This window comes from Salmo salar, chromosome ssa10 (assembly GCF_905237065.1).
Source record: "Salmo salar chromosome ssa10, Ssal_v3.1, whole genome shotgun sequence".
Classification (NCBI taxonomy): Eukaryota; Metazoa; Chordata; class Actinopteri; order Salmoniformes; family Salmonidae; genus Salmo; species Salmo salar.
In genome coordinates, this window is record NC_059451.1 from 31,228,374 (window position 1) to 31,249,187 (window position 20,814).

At 47.0% G+C, this 20,814-nt stretch overlaps 1 protein-coding gene across 7 annotated transcripts in view; it reads left to right on the forward strand.

Annotated features, from left to right (window-relative positions):
- The window catches only part of LOC106560226 (disabled homolog 1), a 170,886-nt gene that overhangs the window by 38,994 nt on the left and 111,078 nt on the right, over nucleotides 1–20,814 (forward strand). For 5 of the 7 annotated variants that reach the window (XM_014122857.2, XM_014122862.2, XM_014122863.2 and 2 more), the window contains exon 1: nucleotides 15,544–15,846. The exons of the other annotated variants lie outside the window; for them this stretch is intronic. The gene's annotated coding sequence lies outside the window, so the exon portion shown is untranslated. Of the gene's footprint in view, nucleotides 1–15,543; nucleotides 15,847–20,814 lie in introns of those variants that run through there. 7 annotated transcript variants of the gene reach the window in all.

Here is a 20,814-nt window from a genome sequence, read left to right on the forward strand (position 1 = left end):
GGTTAGGGAAGGCAGAATGGTCAAAACCGGGAAAACTAGAAAACAGCAACTATAGAAAAGACAGGAGCAAGGGGGAAAACGCTGGCAGGCTTGACAAACAAAACGAACTGGCAACAGACAAACAGAGAACACAGGTATAAATACACAGGGGCTAATGAGGAGAGATGGGAGACAACTGGTGGGGGGTGGAGACAAGCACAAAGACAGGTGAAACAGATAAGGGTGTGACAGTAGCAGTGTGGTTTGGTGGTGGAATCAGCAATGACACAGTTTCTGTTCTCTGGCTGAGCACAGAAATAACCTCCATGTTTCTAAACAGCAGACATCAGACAACCTTCCAAGAATACAACAACAGTAATCCAGATTAGCACAGCGCTGAGCGCTCCAGGCCAGATCACTGTTGCTGTTTTTTTCTACAGAGAGAAAATTGTGTTTTGTTCTTATTTTAAGTGAAACCCCACATTAAACACAGTTTAAAAAAATATATCTGCTACAAAAAAAGAATTCCTTCTGGAAACGGTGTGTGTGTGTGTGTGTGTGTGTGTGTGTGTGTGTGTGTGTGTGTGTGTGTGTGTGTATTACATTCTCAGTGTCATATTCAGAGCCCTAACAAACCGTTCGTGGGATTACTGGAATGTGTAGTTACCATGTGCTATTGTGTTTTATTGTATATTAATGTAGTGTATTTGAGTGTACTGCAGTAGTAGAGCGTTTACCAGTTCCAGTGTCAGATGGGGACATCTTACTCTGTCTGTGTCCCATATGGCACCCTATTCAATGCACTACTTTTGACCAGAGGCTATTGGACTCTGGTCACCCTCCCTCTGCACCATAATATCTTTACAATAGCACTACACACACAGAGGACCATTGTTGTCATATGCACTGCTGGTAGAATGGCAGGATGGTGGATGATTAGAAAAGTTAATTGGGAGCCAAGCTAACAGCTTTCCCTCTCTCCTTCTCTCCCTCTCTTCCTTGACCTAGTTCCACCCCCCCTCCAACTTCTCTTGCCTCTCTCTCTCCTTTTCTCTGTCTGTCGTTCCCTTGCAGTGTCGTTAATGAGTGTTCTGAGGTTCTAGCATGGTGATGTACTTTAACTCTGTCTCACCCTGTCAAGACGAGAGGAGACATCTCCACTCTCTTTCTCTAATTAGTCTCCTCTCTACCTCCCTCTACCTCTCTCAACATCTATCTACATCTCTCTCTCTCTCTCTCTCTCTCTCTCTCTCTCTCTCTCCCTCTCCCTCTCTCCCTCTTTCCCTCTTTCCTAAAGGGTAAAAGCCTATTTATAATCACCAAATGGAGATGGCCTTGTGTCAGAATGGTTATCTTAGTCATGGGTAATGGTAATGCTGAGGTTTCACACATTATTCTCTCTACTCTCGCTGTGTCCAAGAGTATATATAGGTTGTCTTTACTCAGACGAAATGTCGACCTCCTGCATTCAAATAAGAATGAATTTCAAGATATTAGTCTTAGCTGAAACCTTATACCCGGGACATAGGGAGTGTGACTCACCCGTTAGAGTGTTGTCCGGTCAACTAGAAAGGGAGGACCAGCCACTAACAGGAGTGTCTGAGACTATGTCGCACTTATAAAAATAGTATAACCCTGTGGTTGAAAGTAACCTGCGTGAAAGGTGAGATAACACATAGTAAGGCCCGGGCACGTTAAAATAGTCCAGAGTGGACTATACATAAATATTGCAATGCTCGTTGGTGTTGTACACAAAAATAGCCCCTGCTGACGCGTAGTATACCATGTCACAAACTACCTGTGAAGTTTTAACAGTAAGAAGGAGTGAGAGATAGACCAAGTGGGGTGACCCGGGTAGATATAGTGGAGCCCAGGGCTTCCCTGCTAATGCAGCCTAGGGTAGGAAGACAAGGAGGCCCCCTCACCCGGGTTAAGAGGGTCATACCGTGGGATAATCTAGATCTACGGCGCGAGGTCGAAGCTGACCCACCATGTGTGGTCAAGAGAAGATCCACAGGTAAAGAATACCCTCGCGTTAGTGAACCTAGTAGGACCATCTGGGAGGTGGCCGTACAAGTCACCTCCACACTCTGAGCTGGTGGAGATGTTTCCGTCTCTGAGCTGGTGGAGATGTTTCTGTCTCTGAGCTGGTGGGGATGTTTCTGTCTCTGAGCTGGTGGAGATGTTTCTGTCTCTGAGCTGGTGGAGATGTTTCTGTCTCTGAGCTGGTGGAGATGTTTCTGTCTCTGAGCTGGTGGAGATGTTTCTGTCTCTGAGCTGGTGAAGATGTTTCTGTCTCTGAGCTGGTGGAGATGGTTCTGTCTCTGAGCTGGTAGAGATGTTTCTGTCTCTGAGCTGGTGGAGATGTTTCTGTCTCTGTGCTGGTGAAGATGTTTCTGTCTCTGAGCTGGTGGGGATGTTTCTGTCTCTGAGCTGGTGGGGATGTTTCTGTCTCTGAGCTGGTGGAGATGTTTCTGTCTCTGTGCTGGTGGAGATGTTTCTGTCTCTGAGCTGGTGGAGATGTTTCCGTCTCTGAGCTGGTGGAGATGTTTCCGTCTCTGAGCTGGTGGAGATGTTTCCGTCTCTGTGCTGGTGGAGATGTTTCTGTCTCTGAGCTGGTGAAGATGTTTCTGTCTCTGAGCTGGTGAAGATGTTTCTGTCTCTGAGCTGGTGGAGATGTTTCTGTCTCTGAGCTGGTAGAGATGTTTCTGTCTCTGAGCTGGTGGAGATGTTTCTGTCTCTGAGCTGGTGGAGATGTTTCTGTCTCTGAGCTGGTGGAGATGTTTCTGTCTCTGAGCTGGTAGAGATGTTTCTGTCTCTGAGCTGGTGGAGATGTTTCTGTCTCTGAGCTGGTGGAGATGTTTCTGTCTCTGAGCTGGTGGAGATGTTTCTGTCTCTGAGCTGGTGGAGATGTTTCTGTCTCTGAGCTGGTGGAGATGTTTCTGTCTCTGTGCTGGTGGAGATGTTTCTGTCTCTGAGCTGGTGAAGATGTTTCTGTCTCTGAGCTGGTGAAGATGTTTCTGTCTCTGAGCTGGTGAAGATGTTTCTGTCTCTGAGCTGATGGAGATGTTTCTGTCTCTGAGCTGGTGGAGATGTTTCTGTCTCTGTGCTGGTGAAGATGTTTCTGTCTCTGAGCTGGTGGAGATGTTTCTGTCTCTGAGCTGGTAGAGATGTTTCTGTCTCTGTGCTGGTGAAGATGTTTCTGTCTCTGAGCTGGTGAAGATATTTCTGTCTCTGAGCTGGTGAAGATGTTTCTGTCTCTGAGCTGGTGAGGATGTTTCTGTCTCTGAGCTGGTGAGGATGTTTCTGTCTCTGAGCTGGTGGAGATGTTTCTGTCTCTGAGCTGGTGGAGATGTTTCTGTCTCTGAGCTGGTGAAGATGTTTCTGTCTCTGTGCTGGTGAAGATGTTTCTGTCTCTGTGCTGGTGGAGATGTTTCTGTCTCTGAGCTGGTGAAGATGTTTCTGTCTCTGTGCTGGTGGAGATGTTTCTGTCTCTGAGCTGGTGAAGATGTTTCTGTCTCTGTGCTGGTGGAGATGTTTCTGTCTCTGAGCTGGTGAAGATGTTTCTGTCTCTGAGCTGGTGGAGATGTTTCTGTCTCTGTGCTGGTGAAGATGTTTCTGTCTCTGTGCTGGTGAGGATGTTTCTGTCTCTGAGCTGGTGGAGATGTTTCTGTCTCTGAGCTGGTAGAGATGTTTCTGTCTCTGAGCTGGTGGAGATGTTTCCGTCTCTGAGCTGGTGAAGATGTTTCTGTCTCTGTGCTGGTGAAGATGTTTCTGTCTCTGTGCTGGTGAAGATGTTTCTGTCTCTGAGCTGGTGGGGATGTTTCTGTCTCTGAGCTGGTAGAGATGTTTCTGTCTCTGTGCTGGTGGAGATGTTTCTGTCTCTGAGCTGGTGGAGATGTTTCTGTCTCTGAGCTGGTGGAGATGTTTCTGTCTCTGTGCTGGTGGAGATATTTCTGTCTCTGAGCTGGTAGAGATGTTTCTGTCTCTGTGCTGGTGGAGATATTTCTGTCTCTGAGCTGGTGGAGATGTTTCTGTCTCTGAGCTGGTGGAGATGTTTCTGTCTCTGAGCTGGTAGAGATGTTTCTGTCTCTGTGCTGGTGGAGATATTTCTGTCTCTGAGCTGGTGAAGATGTTTCTGTCTCTGAGCTGGTGGAGATGTTTCTGTCTCTGAGCTGGTGGAGATGTTTCTGTCTCTGAGCTGGTAGAGATGTTTCTGTCTCTGTGCTGGTGGAGATGTTTCTGTCTCTGAGCTGGTGGAGATGTTTCTGTCTCTGAGCTGGTAGAGATGTTTCTGTCTCTGAGCTGGTAGAGATGTTTCTGTCTCTGAGCTGGTGGAGATGTTTCTGTCTCTGAGCTGGTAGAGATGTTTCTGTCTCTGAGCTGGTGGAGATGTTTCTGTCTCTGTGCTGGTGGAGATGTTTCTGTCTCTGTGCTGGTGAAGATGTTTCTGTCTCTGAGCTGGTGGAGATGTTTCTGTCTCTGAGCTGGTGGAGATGTTTCTGTCTCTGAGCTGGTGAAGATGTTTCTGTCTCTGAGCTGGTGGAGATGTTTCTGTCTCTGAGCTGGTGGAGATGTTTCTGTCTCTGTGCTGGTGAAGATGTTTCTGTCTCTGAGCTGGTGGAGATGTTTCTGTCTCTGAGCTGGTGGAGATGTTTCTGTCTCTGAGCTGGTGGAGATGTTTCTGTCTCTGAGCTGGTGGAGATGTTTCTGTCTCTGAGCTGGTGAAGATGTTTCTGTCTCTGAGCTGGTGGAGATGTTTCTGTCTCTGAGCTGGTGGAGATGTTTCTGTCTCTGAGCTGGTGGAGATGTTTCTGTCTCTGAGCTGGTGAAGATGTTTCTGTCTCTGAGCTGGTGGAGATGTTTCTGTCTCTGAGCTGGTAGAGATGTTTCTGTCTCTGAGCTGGTGAAGATGTTTCTGTCTCTGAGCTGGTGGAGATGTTTCTGTCTCTGAGCTGGTGGAGATGTTTCTGTCTCTGAGCTGGTGGAGATGTTTCTGTCTCTGTGCTGGTAGAGATGTTTCTGTCTCTGTGCTGGTAGAGATGTTTCTGTCTCTGAGCTGGTGGAGATGTTTCTGTCTCTGAGCTGGTGGAGATGTTTCTGTCTCTGAGCTGGTGGAGATGTTTCTGTCTCTGAGCTGGTGGAGATGTTTCTGTCTCTGAGCTGGTGGAGATGTTTCTGTCTCTGAGCTGGTGGAGATGTTTCTGTCTCTGAGCTGGTAGAGATGTTTCTGTCTCTGAGCTGGTGGAGATGTTTCTGTCTCTGTGCTGGTGGAGATGTTTCTGTCTCTGTGCTGGTGGAGATGTTTCTGTCTCTGAGCTGGTGGAGATGTTTCTGTCTCTGAGCTGGTGAAGATGTTTCTGTCTCTGAGCTGGTAGAGATGTTTCTGTCTCTGTGCTGGTGAGGATGTTTCTGTCTCTGAGCTGGTGGAGATGTTTCTGTCTCTGAGCTGGTGGAGATGTTTCTGTCTCTGAGCTGGTGGAGATGTTTCTGTCTCTGAGCTGGTGAAGATATTTCTGTCTCTGAGCTGGTGAAGATGTTTCTGTCTCTGAGCTGGTGGAGATGTTTCTGTCTCTGAGCTGGTGGAGATGTTTCTGTCTCTGAGCTGGTAGAGATGTTTCTGTCTCTGTGCTGGTGGAGATGTTTCTGTCTCTGAGCTGGTGGAGATGTTTCTGTCTCTGAGCTGGTGGAGATGTTTCTGTCTCTGAGCTGGTGGAGATGTTTCTGTCTCTGAGCTGGTAGAGATGTTTCTGTCTCTGAGCTGGTGGAGATGTTTCTGTCTCTGAGCTGGTAGAGATGTTTCTGTCTCTGAGCTGGTGGAGATGTTTCTGTCTCTGAGCTGGTAGAGATGGTTCTGTCTCTGAGCTGGTAGAGATGTTTCTGTCTCTGAGCTGGTGGAGATGTTTCTGTCTCTGTGCTGGTGAAGATGTTTCTGTCTCTGAGCTGGTGGAGATGTTTCTGTCTCTGAGCTGGTGAAGATGTTTCTGTCTCTGAGCTGGTAGAGATGTTTCTGTCTCTGAGCTGGTGAAGATGTTTCTGTCTCTGAGCTGGTAGAGATGTTTCTGTCTCTGAGCTGGTGGGGATGTTTCTGTCTCTGAGCTGGTAGAGATGTTTCTGTCTCTGAGCTGGTGGAGATGTTTCTGTCTCTGAGCTGGTAGAGATGTTTCTGTCTCTGAGCTGGTGGAGATGTTTCTGTCTCTGAGCTGGTAGAGATGGTTCTGTCTCTGAGCTGGTAGAGATGTTTCTGTCTCTGAGCTGGTGGAGATGTTTCTGTCTCTGTGCTGGTGAAGATGTTTCTGTCTCTGAGCTGGTGGAGATGTTTCTGTCTCTGAGCTGGTGAAGATGTTTCTGTCTCTGAGCTGGTGGAGATGTTTCTGTCTCTGAGCTGGTGAAGATGTTTCTGTCTCTGAGCTGGTAGAGATGTTTCTGTCTCTGAGCTGGTGGGGATGTTTCTGTCTCTGAGCTGGTAGAGATGTTTCTGTCTCTGAGCTGGTGGAGATGTTTCTGTCTCTGAGCTGGTAGAGATGTTTCTGTCTCTGAGCTGGTGGAGATGTTTCTGTCTCTGAGCTGGTAGAGATGGTTCTGTCTCTGAGCTGGTAGAGATGTTTCTGTCTCTGAGCTGGTGGAGATGTTTCTGTCTCTGTGCTGGTGAAGATGTTTCTGTCTCTGAGCTGGTGGAGATGTTTCTGTCTCTGAGCTGGTGAAGATGTTTCTGTCTCTGAGCTGGTGGAGATGTTTCTGTCTCTGAGCTGGTGGAGATGTTTCTGTCTCTGAGCTGGTGGGGATGTTTCTGTCTCTGAGCTGGTGGAGATGTTTCTGTCTCTGTGCTGGTGGAGATGTTTCTGTCTCTGAGCTGGTGGAGATGTTTCTGTCTCTGAGCTGGTGAAGATGTTTCTGTCTCTGTGCTGGTGAAGATGTTTCTGTCTCTGTGCTGGTGAAGATGTTTCTGTCTCTGAGCTGGTGGGGATGTTTCTGTCTCTGAGCTGGTAGAGATGTTTCTGTCTCTGTGCTGGTGGAGATGTTTCTGTCTCTGAGCTGGTGGAGATGTTTCTGTCTCTGAGCTGGTGGAGATGTTTCTGTCTCTGTGCTGGTGGAGATATTTCTGTCTCTGAGCTGGTAGAGATGTTTCTGTCTCTGTGCTGGTGGAGATATTTCTGTCTCTGAGCTGGTGGAGATGTTTCTGTCTCTGAGCTGGTGGAGATGTTTCTGTCTCTGAGCTGGTAGAGATGTTTCTGTCTCTGTGCTGGTGGAGATATTTCTGTCTCTGAGCTGGTGAAGATGTTTCTGTCTCTGAGCTGGTGGAGATGTTTCTGTCTCTGAGCTGGTGGAGATGTTTCTGTCTCTGAGCTGGTAGAGATGTTTCTGTCTCTGTGCTGGTGGAGATGTTTCTGTCTCTGAGCTGGTGGAGATGTTTCTGTCTCTGAGCTGGTAGAGATGTTTCTGTCTCTGAGCTGGTAGAGATGTTTCTGTCTCTGAGCTGGTGGAGATGTTTCTGTCTCTGAGCTGGTGGAGATGTTTCTGTCTCTGAGCTGGTGGAGATGTTTCTGTCTCTGAGCTGGTGGAGATGTTTCTGTCTCTGAGCTGGTGGAGATGTTTCTGTCTCTGAGCTGGTGAAGATGTTTCTGTCTCTGAGCTGGTGGAGATGTTTCTGTCTCTGTGCTGGTGAAGATGTTTCTGTCTCTGAGCTGGTGGAGATGTTTCTGTCTCTGAGCTGGTGGAGATGTTTCTGTCTCTGAGCTGGTGAAGATGTTTCTGTCTCTGAGCTGGTGGAGATGTTTCTGTCTCTGAGCTGGTGGAGATGTTTCTGTCTCTGTGCTGGTGAAGATGTTTCTGTCTCTGAGCTGGTGGAGATGTTTCTGTCTCTGAGCTGGTGGAGATGTTTCTGTCTCTGAGCTGGTGGAGATGTTTCTGTCTCTGAGCTGGTGGAGATGTTTCTGTCTCTGAGCTGGTGGAGATGTTTCTGTCTCTGAGCTGGTGGAGATGTTTCTGTCTCTGAGCTGGTGGAGATGTTTCTGTCTCTGAGCTGGTGAAGATGTTTCTGTCTCTGAGCTGGTGGAGATGTTTCTGTCTCTGAGCTGGTAGAGATGTTTCTGTCTCTGAGCTGGTGAAGATGTTTCTGTCTCTGAGCTGGTGGAGATGTTTCTGTCTCTGAGCTGGTGGAGATGTTTCTGTCTCTGAGCTGGTGGAGATGTTTCTGTCTCTGTGCTGGTGAAGATGTTTCTGTCTCTGTGCTGGTAGAGATGTTTCTGTCTCTGAGCTGGTGGAGATGTTTCTGTCTCTGAGCTGGTGGAGATGTTTCTGTCTCTGAGCTGGTGGAGATGTTTCTGTCTCTGAGCTGGTGGAGATGTTTCTGTCTCTGAGCTGGTAGAGATGTTTCTGTCTCTGAGCTGGTGGAGATGTTTCTGTCTCTGAGCTGGTGGAGATGTTTCTGTCTCTGAGCTGGTGAAGATGTTTCTGTCTCTGAGCTGGTGGAGATGTTTCTGTCTCTGAGCTGGTGGAGATGTTTCTGTCTCTGAGCTGGTGAAGATGTTTCTGTCTCTGAGCTGGTGAAGATGTTTCTGTCTCTGAGCTGGTGGAGATGTTTCTGTCTCTGAGCTGGTGGAGATGTTTCTGTCTCTGAGCTGGTGGAGATGTTTCTGTCTCTGTGCTGGTGGAGATGTTTCTGTCTCTGAGCTGGTGGAGATGTTTCTGTCTCTGAGCTGGTGGAGATGTTTCTGTCTCTGAGCTGGTGGAGATGTTTCTGTCTCTGAGCTGGTAGAGATGTTTCTGTCTCTGAGCTGGTGGAGATGTTTCTGTCTCTGAGCTGGTAGAGATGTTTCTGTCTCTGAGCTGGTGGAGATGTTTCTGTCTCTGAGCTGGTAGAGATGGTTCTGTCTCTGAGCTGGTAGAGATGTTTCTGTCTCTGAGCTGGTGGAGATGTTTCTGTCTCTGTGCTGGTGAAGATGTTTCTGTCTCTGAGCTGGTAGAGATGTTTCTGTCTCTGTGCTGGTGAAGATGTTTCTGTCTCTGAGCTGGTAGAGATGTTTCTGTCTCTGAGCTGGTGAAGATGTTTCTGTCTCTGAGCTGGTAGAGATGTTTCTGTCTCTGAGCTGGTGGGGATGTTTCTGTCTCTGAGCTGGTAGAGATGTTTCTGTCTCTGAGCTGGTGGAGATGTTTCTGTCTCTGAGCTGGTAGAGATGTTTCTGTCTCTGAGCTGGTGGAGATGTTTCTGTCTCTGAGCTGGTAGAGATGTTTCTGTCTCTGAGCTGGTGAAGATGTTTCTGTCTCTGAGCTGGTAGAGATGTTTCTGTCTCTGTGCTGGTGAAGATGTTTCTGTCTTTGAGCTGGTAGAGATGTTTCTGTCTCTGTGCTGGTGAAGATGTTTCTGTCTCTGAGCTGGTGGAGATGTTTCTGTCTCTGAGCTGGTGGAGATGTTTCTGTCTCTGAGCTGGTGGGGATGTTTCTGTCTCTGAGCTGGTGGAGATGTTTCTGTCTCTGTGCTGGTGGAGATGTTTCTGTCTCTGAGCTGGTGGAGATGTTTCTGTCTCTGAGCTGGTGGAGATGTTTCTGTCTCTGAGCTGGTGGAGATGTTTCTGTCTCTGAGCTGGTGAAGATGTTTCTGTCTCTGAGCTGGTGGAGATGTTTCTGTCTCTGAGCTGGTGAAGATGTTTCTGTCTCTGAGCTGGTGAAGATGTTTCTGTCTCTGAGCTGGTGGAGATGTTTCTGTCTCTGAGCTGGTGGGGATGTTTCTGTCTCTGAGCTGGTGGAGATGTTTCTGTCTCTGAGCTGGTGGAGATGTTTCTGACTCCGTGCTGGTAGGGATGTTTCTGTCTCTGTGCTGGTGAAGATGTTTCTGTCTCTGTGCTGGTGGAGATGTTTCTGTCTCTGAGCTGGTAGAGATGTTTCTGTCTCTGAGCTGGTGGAGATGTTTCTGTCTCTGAGCTGGTGGAGATGTTTCTGTCTCTGAGCTGGTGGAGATGTTTCTGTCTCTGAGCTGGTGGAGATGTTTCTGTCTCTGAGCTGGTGGAGATGTTTCTGTCTCTGAGCTGGTGAAGATGTTTCTGTCTCTGAGCTGGTGGAGATGTTTCTGTCTCTGAGCTGGTGGAGATGTTTCTGTCTCTGAGCTGGTGGAGATGTTTCTGTCTCTGAGCTGGTGGAGATGTTTCTGTCTCTGAGCTGGTGGAGATGTTTCTGTCTCTGAGCTGGTGGAGATGTTTCTGTCTCTGAGCTGGTGGGGATGTTTCTGTCTCTTCTCCCTCTGTATCCCCTATGTCTGTCTCTGTTCTCTGTTCTCTCTGTTCTGTACTGTTTTAAGGAGACCTGATGCTCTGTGGCTCTGCTGCCTGTCCCTCTGCGGGAGACGGGAGATGTTTTAGTACATTAAATATCTTGCAATCTACTCTGGAAAATACTGTATCTCTTTCTGTCTCTATTGTTTCACTCTAAACTGATCTTACTGCATCTGTCTGTTTATTTAATGAGAGCTGATGAGTCTATATCGCTCTGCCGTATTTAAGGAAATGTGGTGTGTGTGTGTGTACGTGTTTAGCTATACTTGTGGGGACCAGAAGTCACCACAAGAATAGTAAACAAACAAACATTTTACCAACTGGAGACATTTTGCTGTTCCCCACAAGGTCAAATGCGATTTCTAGGGGGTTACGGTCGGAATTAGTGTTAGGGTTAGAATTAGGTTTAGGGTTAGTAGCTAGGGTTAGAGTTAAGGTTAGGTTTTTCTGTTAAGGTTAAGGTTAGGGTTAGTGTTAGGGTAAGGGTACAGGTTAGGGTTAGGGGTTAGGGAAAATAGGATTTTGAATGGTACTGAATTGTGTGTCCCCACAAGGTTAGTTGTACAAGACTGTGTGTGTGTGTCAGTGGTGTATTAATGAAATCTGATGGGTTATCTTGAGGGCATTTACTCACAAAGCTTCATCCTGATGAGAGCTAAAACATGTGTGACATTTCACTGAGGCTCATCTGAAACAAACATACGCACGTGCGCACGCACACACACACTAGAACCACCCCCACTCCCCGTCCTCTCTTTCTGTCACTGAACTTTGTAATTCTCGTTCTCTCTCCCTATGTCACACACAGTCTGTATCACTCTGTAAATGTATGGACAGACCAAAATGACAGAAAGAAAAAGAGGAGAGGAGACAGCTGCTGTTGTCTTCCCTGGTTACTCCAATACAGAAAATAATTGTATAACATTCAATTTATATCAAAGTACCAGACATTTCTCTGTTGGAGAGGTCACTGGAGAGCCCTACTTAGTGAGGCTGAAAGGAGAGACAGCGAGGGAGTGAGACAGAGAGAGAGAACAGAGAAAGAAAAAGGGAGAGAGACAGAGTGACAGAAAGAGGGAGAAAGAGAAGGGAAGGAGGGGAAGATGCCTGTTAACACCACCCCCTCGGTTATTCTTTGATGATTTGTCAGCCAGTTTCCTCTGACTCCACCCACTGACCTGTCCTCACCGCTGCCTGTCCTTCACACACACACACACACACACACACACACACACACACACACACACACACACACACACACACACACACACACACACACACACACACACACACACACACACACACACACACACACACACACACCATGGTAACTGTAATCTCCTTACTAACCAGTCACCTCCAGACTGATCGATGTATGTATCAGTCAGTCTGACTGACTAATCAGCTGATAGACAGACAGACTGACTAACAGGACACAAGGCCAGCAGGCGTATTGGTCTACGATGTCTTTGTGTGTCATTGTGACATGTGTTGGAAATCTGGTTCTACAGTGGTAATCCTTGACTGGGTTACACAGAGTAATCTGACTGCCATATTGAGGGTTTGACTGATGGTTATTTTTACCTCCAACTCATGTCCTATCCAACCATAAACACCTGAAATCCTTGGATTGGTGTTATAGGTCAGATCTGAGGCTTTGTGATCTGGATGTGTGTGTGTTATGGAATTATAATCCTGTGAGTAACAGTGTGTCTGTGTGTGTATGTGTAAACAGAATGTGGGAGCTGACCAGGATGTTGCTACAGGAGACAGACAGCTTCCATCTGGAGAATCCCACAGATTACTACAGGAGATGTGCGTGTGTGTGTGTGTGTGTGTGTGTGTGTGTGTGTGTGTGTGTGTGTGTGTGTGTGTGTGTGTGAGAGCATCCCAGAGTTATCTGTTCAACCAAGCTTAGAGAGAATGCTAAAGAAAGAGGGAAGTCAATGTAGAAAGATACAGGAAGCGAGAGAGAGATGAGTAGAGAGGGGAGATATAAAGCAGAAGAGCTATATATATACACTGACTATACAAAACATTGAGAACACCTGCTCTTTCCATGGCATAGACTGACCAGGTGAATCCAGGTGAAAGCTATGATGCCTTATTGATATATTTTGTTAAATCCACTTAAATCAGTGTAGGCTGAGGCTGGGGGGTGCAACTCAATATTAGGAAGGTGAAAAACATCAGGGGAAAATGTTCTGTTTGAGAGGTAGTAGGGAAGACTACATCTCTGTGAAGTTTGGCTTGGAATACTACCCACTGGGCACACAATGGTTAAATCCACATTGTTTCCACGCCATTTTAATGAAATTACGTTGAACCAATGTGGAATAGATGTTGAATTTAGGTCTGTGCCCAGTGGGTTCCAATCAGTGGCGTATCCAGTGAGTATCCAGGCCACGCCCCCGTAAATCTGATTGCCGACCCCAGTGGTCCCCCCAGGAGTCCCCCCAGAGTACAGATAGGTCGTCTCTGAATATATTGATAATTTTGACCAAGATGTGCACAGACAGCAAGTCTCCAAAAATGCCAAGATAACCTGTCTAAATGACTATCTCCCTGTAGCACTCACACTTACGGCCCAGTACATCACTGGGGCCGAGCTCCCTGCCATCCAGGACCTCTATACCAGGCAGGTTCAGAGGAAGGCCCTAAGAATTGTCAAAGACTCCAGGCGCCCAAGTCATAGACTGTTCTCTCTGCTACCGCACAGCAAGCGGAACCAATGCACCAAGTCTGGAACCAACAGGACCCTGAACAGCTTCTATCACCAAGCCAACAGGACCCTGAACAGCTTCTATCACCAAGCCAACAGGACCCTGAACAGCTTCTATCACCAAGCCAACAGGACCCTGAACATTTTCTATCACCAAGCCAACAGGACCCTGAACAGCTTCTATCACCAAGCCAACAGGACCCTGAACAGCTTCTATCACCAAGCCAACAGGACCCTGAACAGCTTCTATCACCAAGCCAACAGGACCCTGAACAGCTTCTATCACCAAGTCTGGAACCAACAGGACCCTGAACAGCTTCTATCACCAAGCCAACAGGACCCTGAACAGCTTCTATCACCAAGCCAACAGGACCCTGAACAGCTTCTATCACCAAGCCAACAGGACCCTGAACAGCTTCTATCACCAAGCCAACAGGACCCTGAACAGCTTCTATCACCAAGCCAACAGGACCCTGAACAGCTTCTATCACCAAGCCAACAGGACCCTGAACAGCTTCTATCACCAAGCCAACAGGACCCTGAACAGCTTCTATCACCAAGCCAACAGGACCCTGAACAGCTTCTATCACCAAGCCAACAGGACCCTGAACAGCTTCTATCACCAAGCCAACAGGACCCTGAACAGCTTCTATCACCAAGCCAACAGGACCCTGAACAGCTTCTATCACCAAGCCAACAGGACCCTGAACAGCTTCTATCACCAAGCCAACAGGACCCTGAACAGCTTCTATCACCAAGCCAACAGGACCCTGAACAGCTTCTATCACCAAGCCAACAGGACCTCTAACAACAGGACCCTGAACTGCTTCTATCACCAAGCCAACAGGACCCTGAACAGCTTCTATCACCAAGCCAACAGGACCCTGAACAGCTTCTATCACCAAGCCAACAGGACCCTGAACTGCTTCTATCACCAAGCCAACAGGACCCTGAACTGCTTTTATCACCAAGCCATAAGACTGCTAAATTGTAAGTCCGCGGAGCTATTTGGTTAACTATATAACTATCTGTGTTGATGCTCTTTGCACTAACGTTTTTGACTCATCACATACGCTGCTGCTACTGTTTATTTTCTGTCACTTTATTCCTAGTTATATGTACATATCTATCTCAATTACCTCGTATCCCTGCACATCCAATCTGTACCGGTACCCTGTGTATATAGCCAAGTTATTGTTACTCATTGTGTACTTATCATTACTTTTATTATTAAGTGTTTTACTTTCTAGTATTGTTCTATTTTCTTTCTTTCTGCATTGTTGGGAAAGGCCATTAAATATGAATTTCACTGTTAGTGTACACCTGTTGTTTACAAAGAATTTGACAAATACTGATAAGATATATATATTTATTCATCAATCTCACCGGGAAACGAATCAGAGAGAGCGAAACAGCGTCTCTCGATCTACCGAAACTAATGTGTAGCCATGTATCTGATGCTGTCTGGCAAAAAATAATATGACATGCCATATTATTTTTTTTGCCTCGCTCGGGTGCTTTCTCTGGTGAAAAAGCAGATTTAAGGAAAGGACTATACATGGATAGACACGAATGAGAAATCATTTTATTCGTTTGTTTCCTTTTTTATTGAAAACATTTTTGGGGAAGCCTGGCATCCATGAATACACACCACTTTGTAGGCGGAATGTCATTACACTTATGATGTTTGAAAATAGATGTCCCTTCTCATTCAAATGGTGGGTGCACAGTGCACTGTCCGGCTGCTGGACTTTCTTTGGAGTAGAAGAACGTGCGCAGGTAATCAATTGAACTTACTTTTTGAAGAGATTTGTTTGATAATCAGATAAAAATAGAATCTGGTTGTGTTCATGACACATTAACGGTAATACATTTTTACAGTTAAATTACATATCTTTGCCATAAAGCACATAAAAGATGTTTGTCCACACAGACATAGGATTTCCCGTTAAAAACATAGAGACCGCCTGAATGTCACGGTATAATTTGCACTCCGGTTGGCACTTTCTAGTCAATTTACTGCTGAATGCTAATAGCTGTATATAAAATCCCGATCTTGAATACAAACACTGTAACAAGGCTTTTGGGATTGATTTATGTTTAAAACAGGGAAACGTACCAAATTTAAGCGGAAGTATTTGTGATGAACCATCATAACTAGATTTAAAAATCCACCTTGCATTGATTAAGGTTCAAAATGATTTTCTATGACCTGTATTCGTCAGCCAACTCTGATTATCAACACCCCACACAATATATTTCACTTTCCTCACTCCAGACAAATTCAGATGTGTTGTTCTAGTGTTGTTTTGACATTTCTATCTGTTTTTTTAAACTCTCATCCATCCATTTTTTAACTCTCATCCATCCATCTCTTTACTTTCAGTTTTCTTACGCATCTCGGTTTTTGATACTCTTTTTTTTTTTACCTCCCTCCACACACACTCTCACTTTCCCCTGAAACCACGAAACCAGGACGGCCCAGCAGAAAAATAGTTAACCCTGCTTTCTGATTGGCTGTCTGCCCTGGCGTTCTGAGCTACCCTACAGAGAGAGGTAACTAGGCAACTTCAGCGGCAGCCGAACAGAGGGAAGGAGAGAGAGAGAGAGGTAACCACGAAAATAGGGGGGCTAGAATAAAGGGAAATTACGCGCGGAAACAGGAAATCCTGACACAGTTTTTTTATATATATATCGGGGTAGTGCGATGTAGGCGGGATTCAGTCACTATCCTTGGGATGGGAAAGTGGATAACCGCCGCTTCTGAAACCTTGTTTGTGGATGTTGGGAATAACCGGGATGGTTGTTGGATTGTAACCTCGCAGCAGAATGGGAACTAACAATAGTCCTACTCAATCTCGGACCGGCAGTAAGAAGGTAAACCAGTGATGAAAAGGCATTTGGACGAAATGAAAGCTTTAGTTTTACGCAGATTAGCATAGAAATATCGCTGCAGAATGTGGTGCATGGCAGGTGTTTTGTAAATCGGATGTTTTTCCAGACAGACAGCCTGTAGAATAATGTTTTATAATATTCACTGCAGCGCATATCTCCACTGCTGCTGCATCAGGGTTTAATGGTTGGAAAAGAAAGTCTTTAAAAGTAAGCTTTAGACTTTACAGTGTGTAGAAATTACTCTCATAGTGTGTGTGTGTGTGTGTGTGTGTGTGTGTGTGTGTGTGTGTATGTATGTGCGTGTGCGCGCGACTGTGCGTGTGTGTTACAGAAATGGGGAGAGAGCAGGCAATTGTTTGCTGCATTGACATATTTCAGTGAGCGTGCATCTGTGCGTGAGTGAGTGTGTGTATGCGGATATTTCTGTGCTTTCTCACTGTTGTCTATAAATTCCTGCGGAAATCGTGTATGGCCTCCTTGTTATTCTTAAAAGATGACAATGTTTTTCCACAAAATGATTAGATGTCTCTAAATCGTCTAGCGTTCCATATTAAGGCAGTCGGGTTCTACTTGGTGTTCTACCACGCCAAGTTAGGGAGCCTCTCTCTTTTCCTCTCTCAGGCTGTTGAATGACCTCTGTGCTGGATCCTGCCTTGAGGAGAATGAGTTGAAGTGTAACTGGGCTGTTCTGATATTGATCAGCTACTGGAGGAGAAATGTAATGAATACTACTCTGTCAGGGGCTAGGGGGGAGAGAGGAGGAGAGAGAGAGAATAGGATAGAGGATAGAGAGAAAGATCTTGTGAATGGGCATCCCAGTCGGTCTGTGCATGGCTCCGCTGCAGCTGAGAGCCGCATTAATCATGAAACGGCTACACACACACACACACACACACACACACACACACACACACACTAGAGCTATATCTGCGCCTCAGTCTTGCTCTAGCGCTTCACAGAATCTGTCCACTAAGTCTTCACCCATGCAGGCAACTACCTGCGTCTGTTTCTGTTCAATCCACTCTGTGTGTGCGTGCCTAAAGGACGTCACGCTGCTTGCTTAGCGAGTACCACTTCCTCCTGATTCGGCTCGCACCCAGGACCTCTTCCTTGCTAGCACATGTGACCACCCAAACGTCTTACCAGTCAGCGCCACGTGAAAAGCTAACTATTCGCTGGCGAAAGTGGGACACTTCAGGCTGAGGAATAAGTTTCACACATCCCCATGTGCTACACGTGAGTGTTTGGTAGGATGAGGGGTGTGCAGTGTGGGACGGCATGTTGTCCACTTCACAACGCCTCATTTGGTAAAGAGAAATGGAGGCTGATGGGATATGACAGAAGGCAGACCACACATTTCTCTTTCGCCCCAGAGTTAGGGTGTGTGAGTGAGTGTGTGTGTGTGTGACAGGAGACAAATCATCAACACACACACACTTCCCTCAGCCAGAAGCTCCACCAAGGCCAAAGCTCCCTTGCTACCATGGTAACGTATTTCTAAGGTGTGATTGGTCAAAGGAGGGTCATGTTAATAGAGCGTCTTCTCAAAAGGAAATATGTGATTGATGGACATAGAAAACAGATATAATGGGGAATATAGACCCTGGCATCACTGTGGGAAAACATTCTCTCAGGTTTTACACTCTTCTTCATTGCTCTCTCTTTTTGTCACTTCCTCTGTCTTGCGATCCATTGTGGAGGATTCACCACTAGCTAGCTATTAGTAAAGTGGTGTGTGTGTGTGTGTGTGTGTGTGTGTGTGTGTGTGTGTGTGTGTGTGTGTGTGTGTGTGTGTGTGTCTCAGGATGAATCAGAGCTAGCTATTAGTGAGGTGTTATCACACCTCTACAGTGTTACCTCTTGCGCTCTTCCTGCCAGCTCTTACCTAGTCAGTAATGTGTGTGTGTGCCTGCGTGTGAGTGTCTCTGTGTTTGTGTTTGTCTGTAGATGTTTCAGTCCTTCCACTTGTCTCCTCACCTCTCAGGTTACCTGGTCTGCCTCTGGAACCTTTGAAGCTACTTTAGAAACCAGTCCTGTGTGTGTGTGTGTGTGTGTGTGTGTGTGTGTGTGTGTGTGTGTGTGTGTGTGTGTGTGTGTGTGTGTGTGTGTGTGTGTGTGTGTGTGTGTGTGTGTGTGTGTGTGTGTGTGTGTGTGTGTGTGTGTGTGTGTGTGTGTGTGTGTGTGTGTGTGCTCGTGCATTTGAGGCCTCTTACTTCAGTCTTTGTGGGCCCAGCAGGCAGCTTCAGGTCACCATAGAAACGCAGAGAGCATTGTGTAGAAACCCTCAAAGAAACACAAGTATCTCTCTCTCTCTCTCTCTCTCCCTCGCTCTCTCTCTCTGTCTGTCTCTGTCTCTCTCTCTCTCATTGTAATCTATTCAGAAGCAGTGTGAGGCCTAAAGGACATTATGTCGATAGGATTCTGTACAGTTCTCCCATAGGGCTGAGTTCTGTACAGTTCTCCCATAGGGCTGGGTTCTGTACAGTTCTCCCATAGGGCTGAGTTCTGTACAGTTCTCCCATAGGGCTGAGTTCTGTACAGTTCTCCCATAGGGCTGGGTTCTGTACAGTTCTCCCATAGGGCTGGGTTCTGTACAGTTCTCCCATAGGGCTGGGTTCTGTACAGTTCTCCCATAGGGCTGGGTTCTGTACAGTTCTCCCATAGGGCTGGGTTCTGTACAGTTCTCCCATAGGGCTGGGTTCTGTACAGTTCTCCCATAGGGCTGAGTTCTGTACAGTTCTCCCATAGGGCTGGGTTCTGTACAGTTCTCCCATAGGGCTGGGTTCTGTACAGTTCTCCCATAGGGCTGGGTTCTGTACAGTTCTCCCATAGGGCTGGGTTCTGTACAGTTCTCCCATAGGGCTGAGTTCTGTACAGTTCTCCCATAGGGCTGGGTTCTGTACAGTTCTCCCATAGGGCTGGGTTCTGTACAGTTCTCCCATAGGGCTGGGTTCTGTACAGTTCTCCCATAGGGCTGGGTTCTGTACAGTTCTCCCATAGGGCTGGGTTCTGTACAGTTCTCCCATAGGGCTGGGTTCTGTACAGTTCTCCCATAGGGCTGGGTTCTGTACAGTTCTCCCATAGGGCTGGGTTCTGTACAGTTCTCCCATAGGGCTGGGTTCTGTACAGTTCTCCCATAGGGCTGGGTTCTGTACAGTTCTCCCATAGGGCTGGGTTCTGTACAGTTCTCCCATAGGGCTGGGTTCTGTACAGTTCTCCCATAGGGCTGGGTTCTGTACAGTTCTCCCATAGGGCTGGGTTCTGTACAGTTCTCCCATAGGGCTGGGCTTGGTGTGTGTGTAACATTGATCCTGGCTTGGTGTGTGTAACATTCCCCGCTCCTTAATTAGACAGAGGAATACCTTTACAGGAGGAGAGGCAGGATGAGAGAATAAAAGCACCAGCCATTCTCCTCTGATACTCATGGTACCGTGGTAATGGGGGGCTGCTGTGTGTGTGTGTATTTTAAAGGACTGGCATCAGTGATTGTCTGGCTATAGGCAGGTGAGCTTTGAGAGAGCAGGGTTGGCCAACCCTCTTCCTGGAGAGGTAAGGGATGTGCAGGTTTTTGCTCCTGCCCTGCTCTAACACGTCTGATTCAGCTATTGAGTTGCTCATCAGGACATTGATTAGTCAAATCAAGTGTGCTGGAGAAAAGTGTGCAGAAGGAGAGTTGGCCACCCCTGGGCTAACGTTAGACAATCAAAGAGACGGTATAGTTGTGGCAGGGATATGAGCAGGAGGGAGGAGCAGGGAGGGAGGGAGGGAGAGAGAGAGAGAGAGGAGAGAGAGAGAGAGAGAGAGAGAGAGAGAGAGAGAGAGAGAGAGAGAGAGAGAGAGAGAGAGAGAGAGAGAGAGAGAGAGAGAGAGAGAGAGAGAGAGAGAGAGAGAGAGAGAGAGAGAGAGAGAGAGAGAGAGAGAGAGAGAGAGAGAGAGAGAGAGAGAGAGAGAGAGAGAGAGAGAGAGAGAGAGAGAGAGAGAGAGAGAGAGAGAGAGAGAGAGAGAGAGAGAGAGAGAGAGAGAGAGAGAGAGAGAGAGAGAGAGAGAGAGAGAGAGAGAGAGAGAGAGAGAGAGAGATTAGAGCAGGATATCCAGAGGCTATTAATCTGACTATATTGTAATATGTAATCAGATTAAATACTCACAATCTGTTTGTTGCACAGTATTAACAGCAGCAGTGCAGCACACAACCTCTCTCTCTATCCCTCCTCTCCCTGTCTCTCCATCCCTCTTTCCATTCCTCTCCCTCTCTCTACCTCCGTCCCTCTACCGCTCTCTCCAAGCCAAATAGACAACACTGGACAGTATCACAGGGCTTCCCTAACCCTTTCACACACACACACACACACACACACACACACACACACACACACACACACACACACACACACACACTGTGCTTAACTCCTCGTGTGCTTGAGCTGAGTCTCAGCCTACTCTCCTCCTGCAATTTCATGTTCATGCTCTTAGCTACAATTACTCAACTGTGGTGTGTGTGTGTGTGTGTGTGTGTGTGTGTGTGTGTGTGTGTGTGTGTGTGTGTGTGTGTGTGTGTGTGTGTGTGTGTGTAATGACCCCTTGCTATCAGATTTAATGCACATACAGTATACTTTCAGTGAGTGAATGATTTTCTTAAACTGCACTTTATTAAATCATGTTCCTTGTTGTTCGATTGGCCGTGTGGAATCAAAATGTTTGAAATAATGTTTGCTATGCTGAGGTTTGGGTAAGTGTCTGTGTGTGGGGGGATCACATTGTATTACTGAGTGTTTGGAAATGGGGTGACTACAATCCCGTCTATCTCTTCTCTCTCTCCCCTCCCCTTTCTCCTGTCTCGCTCCCCCACCCACCCTCTCCTCTCAGTTGCCAGACACCCTTCCTCTCATCTGACGGAGGCAGGTTGAGTTGCGCTGAGCTGAGCTGAGTTGAACAGGGACAGGAGGCCAAATG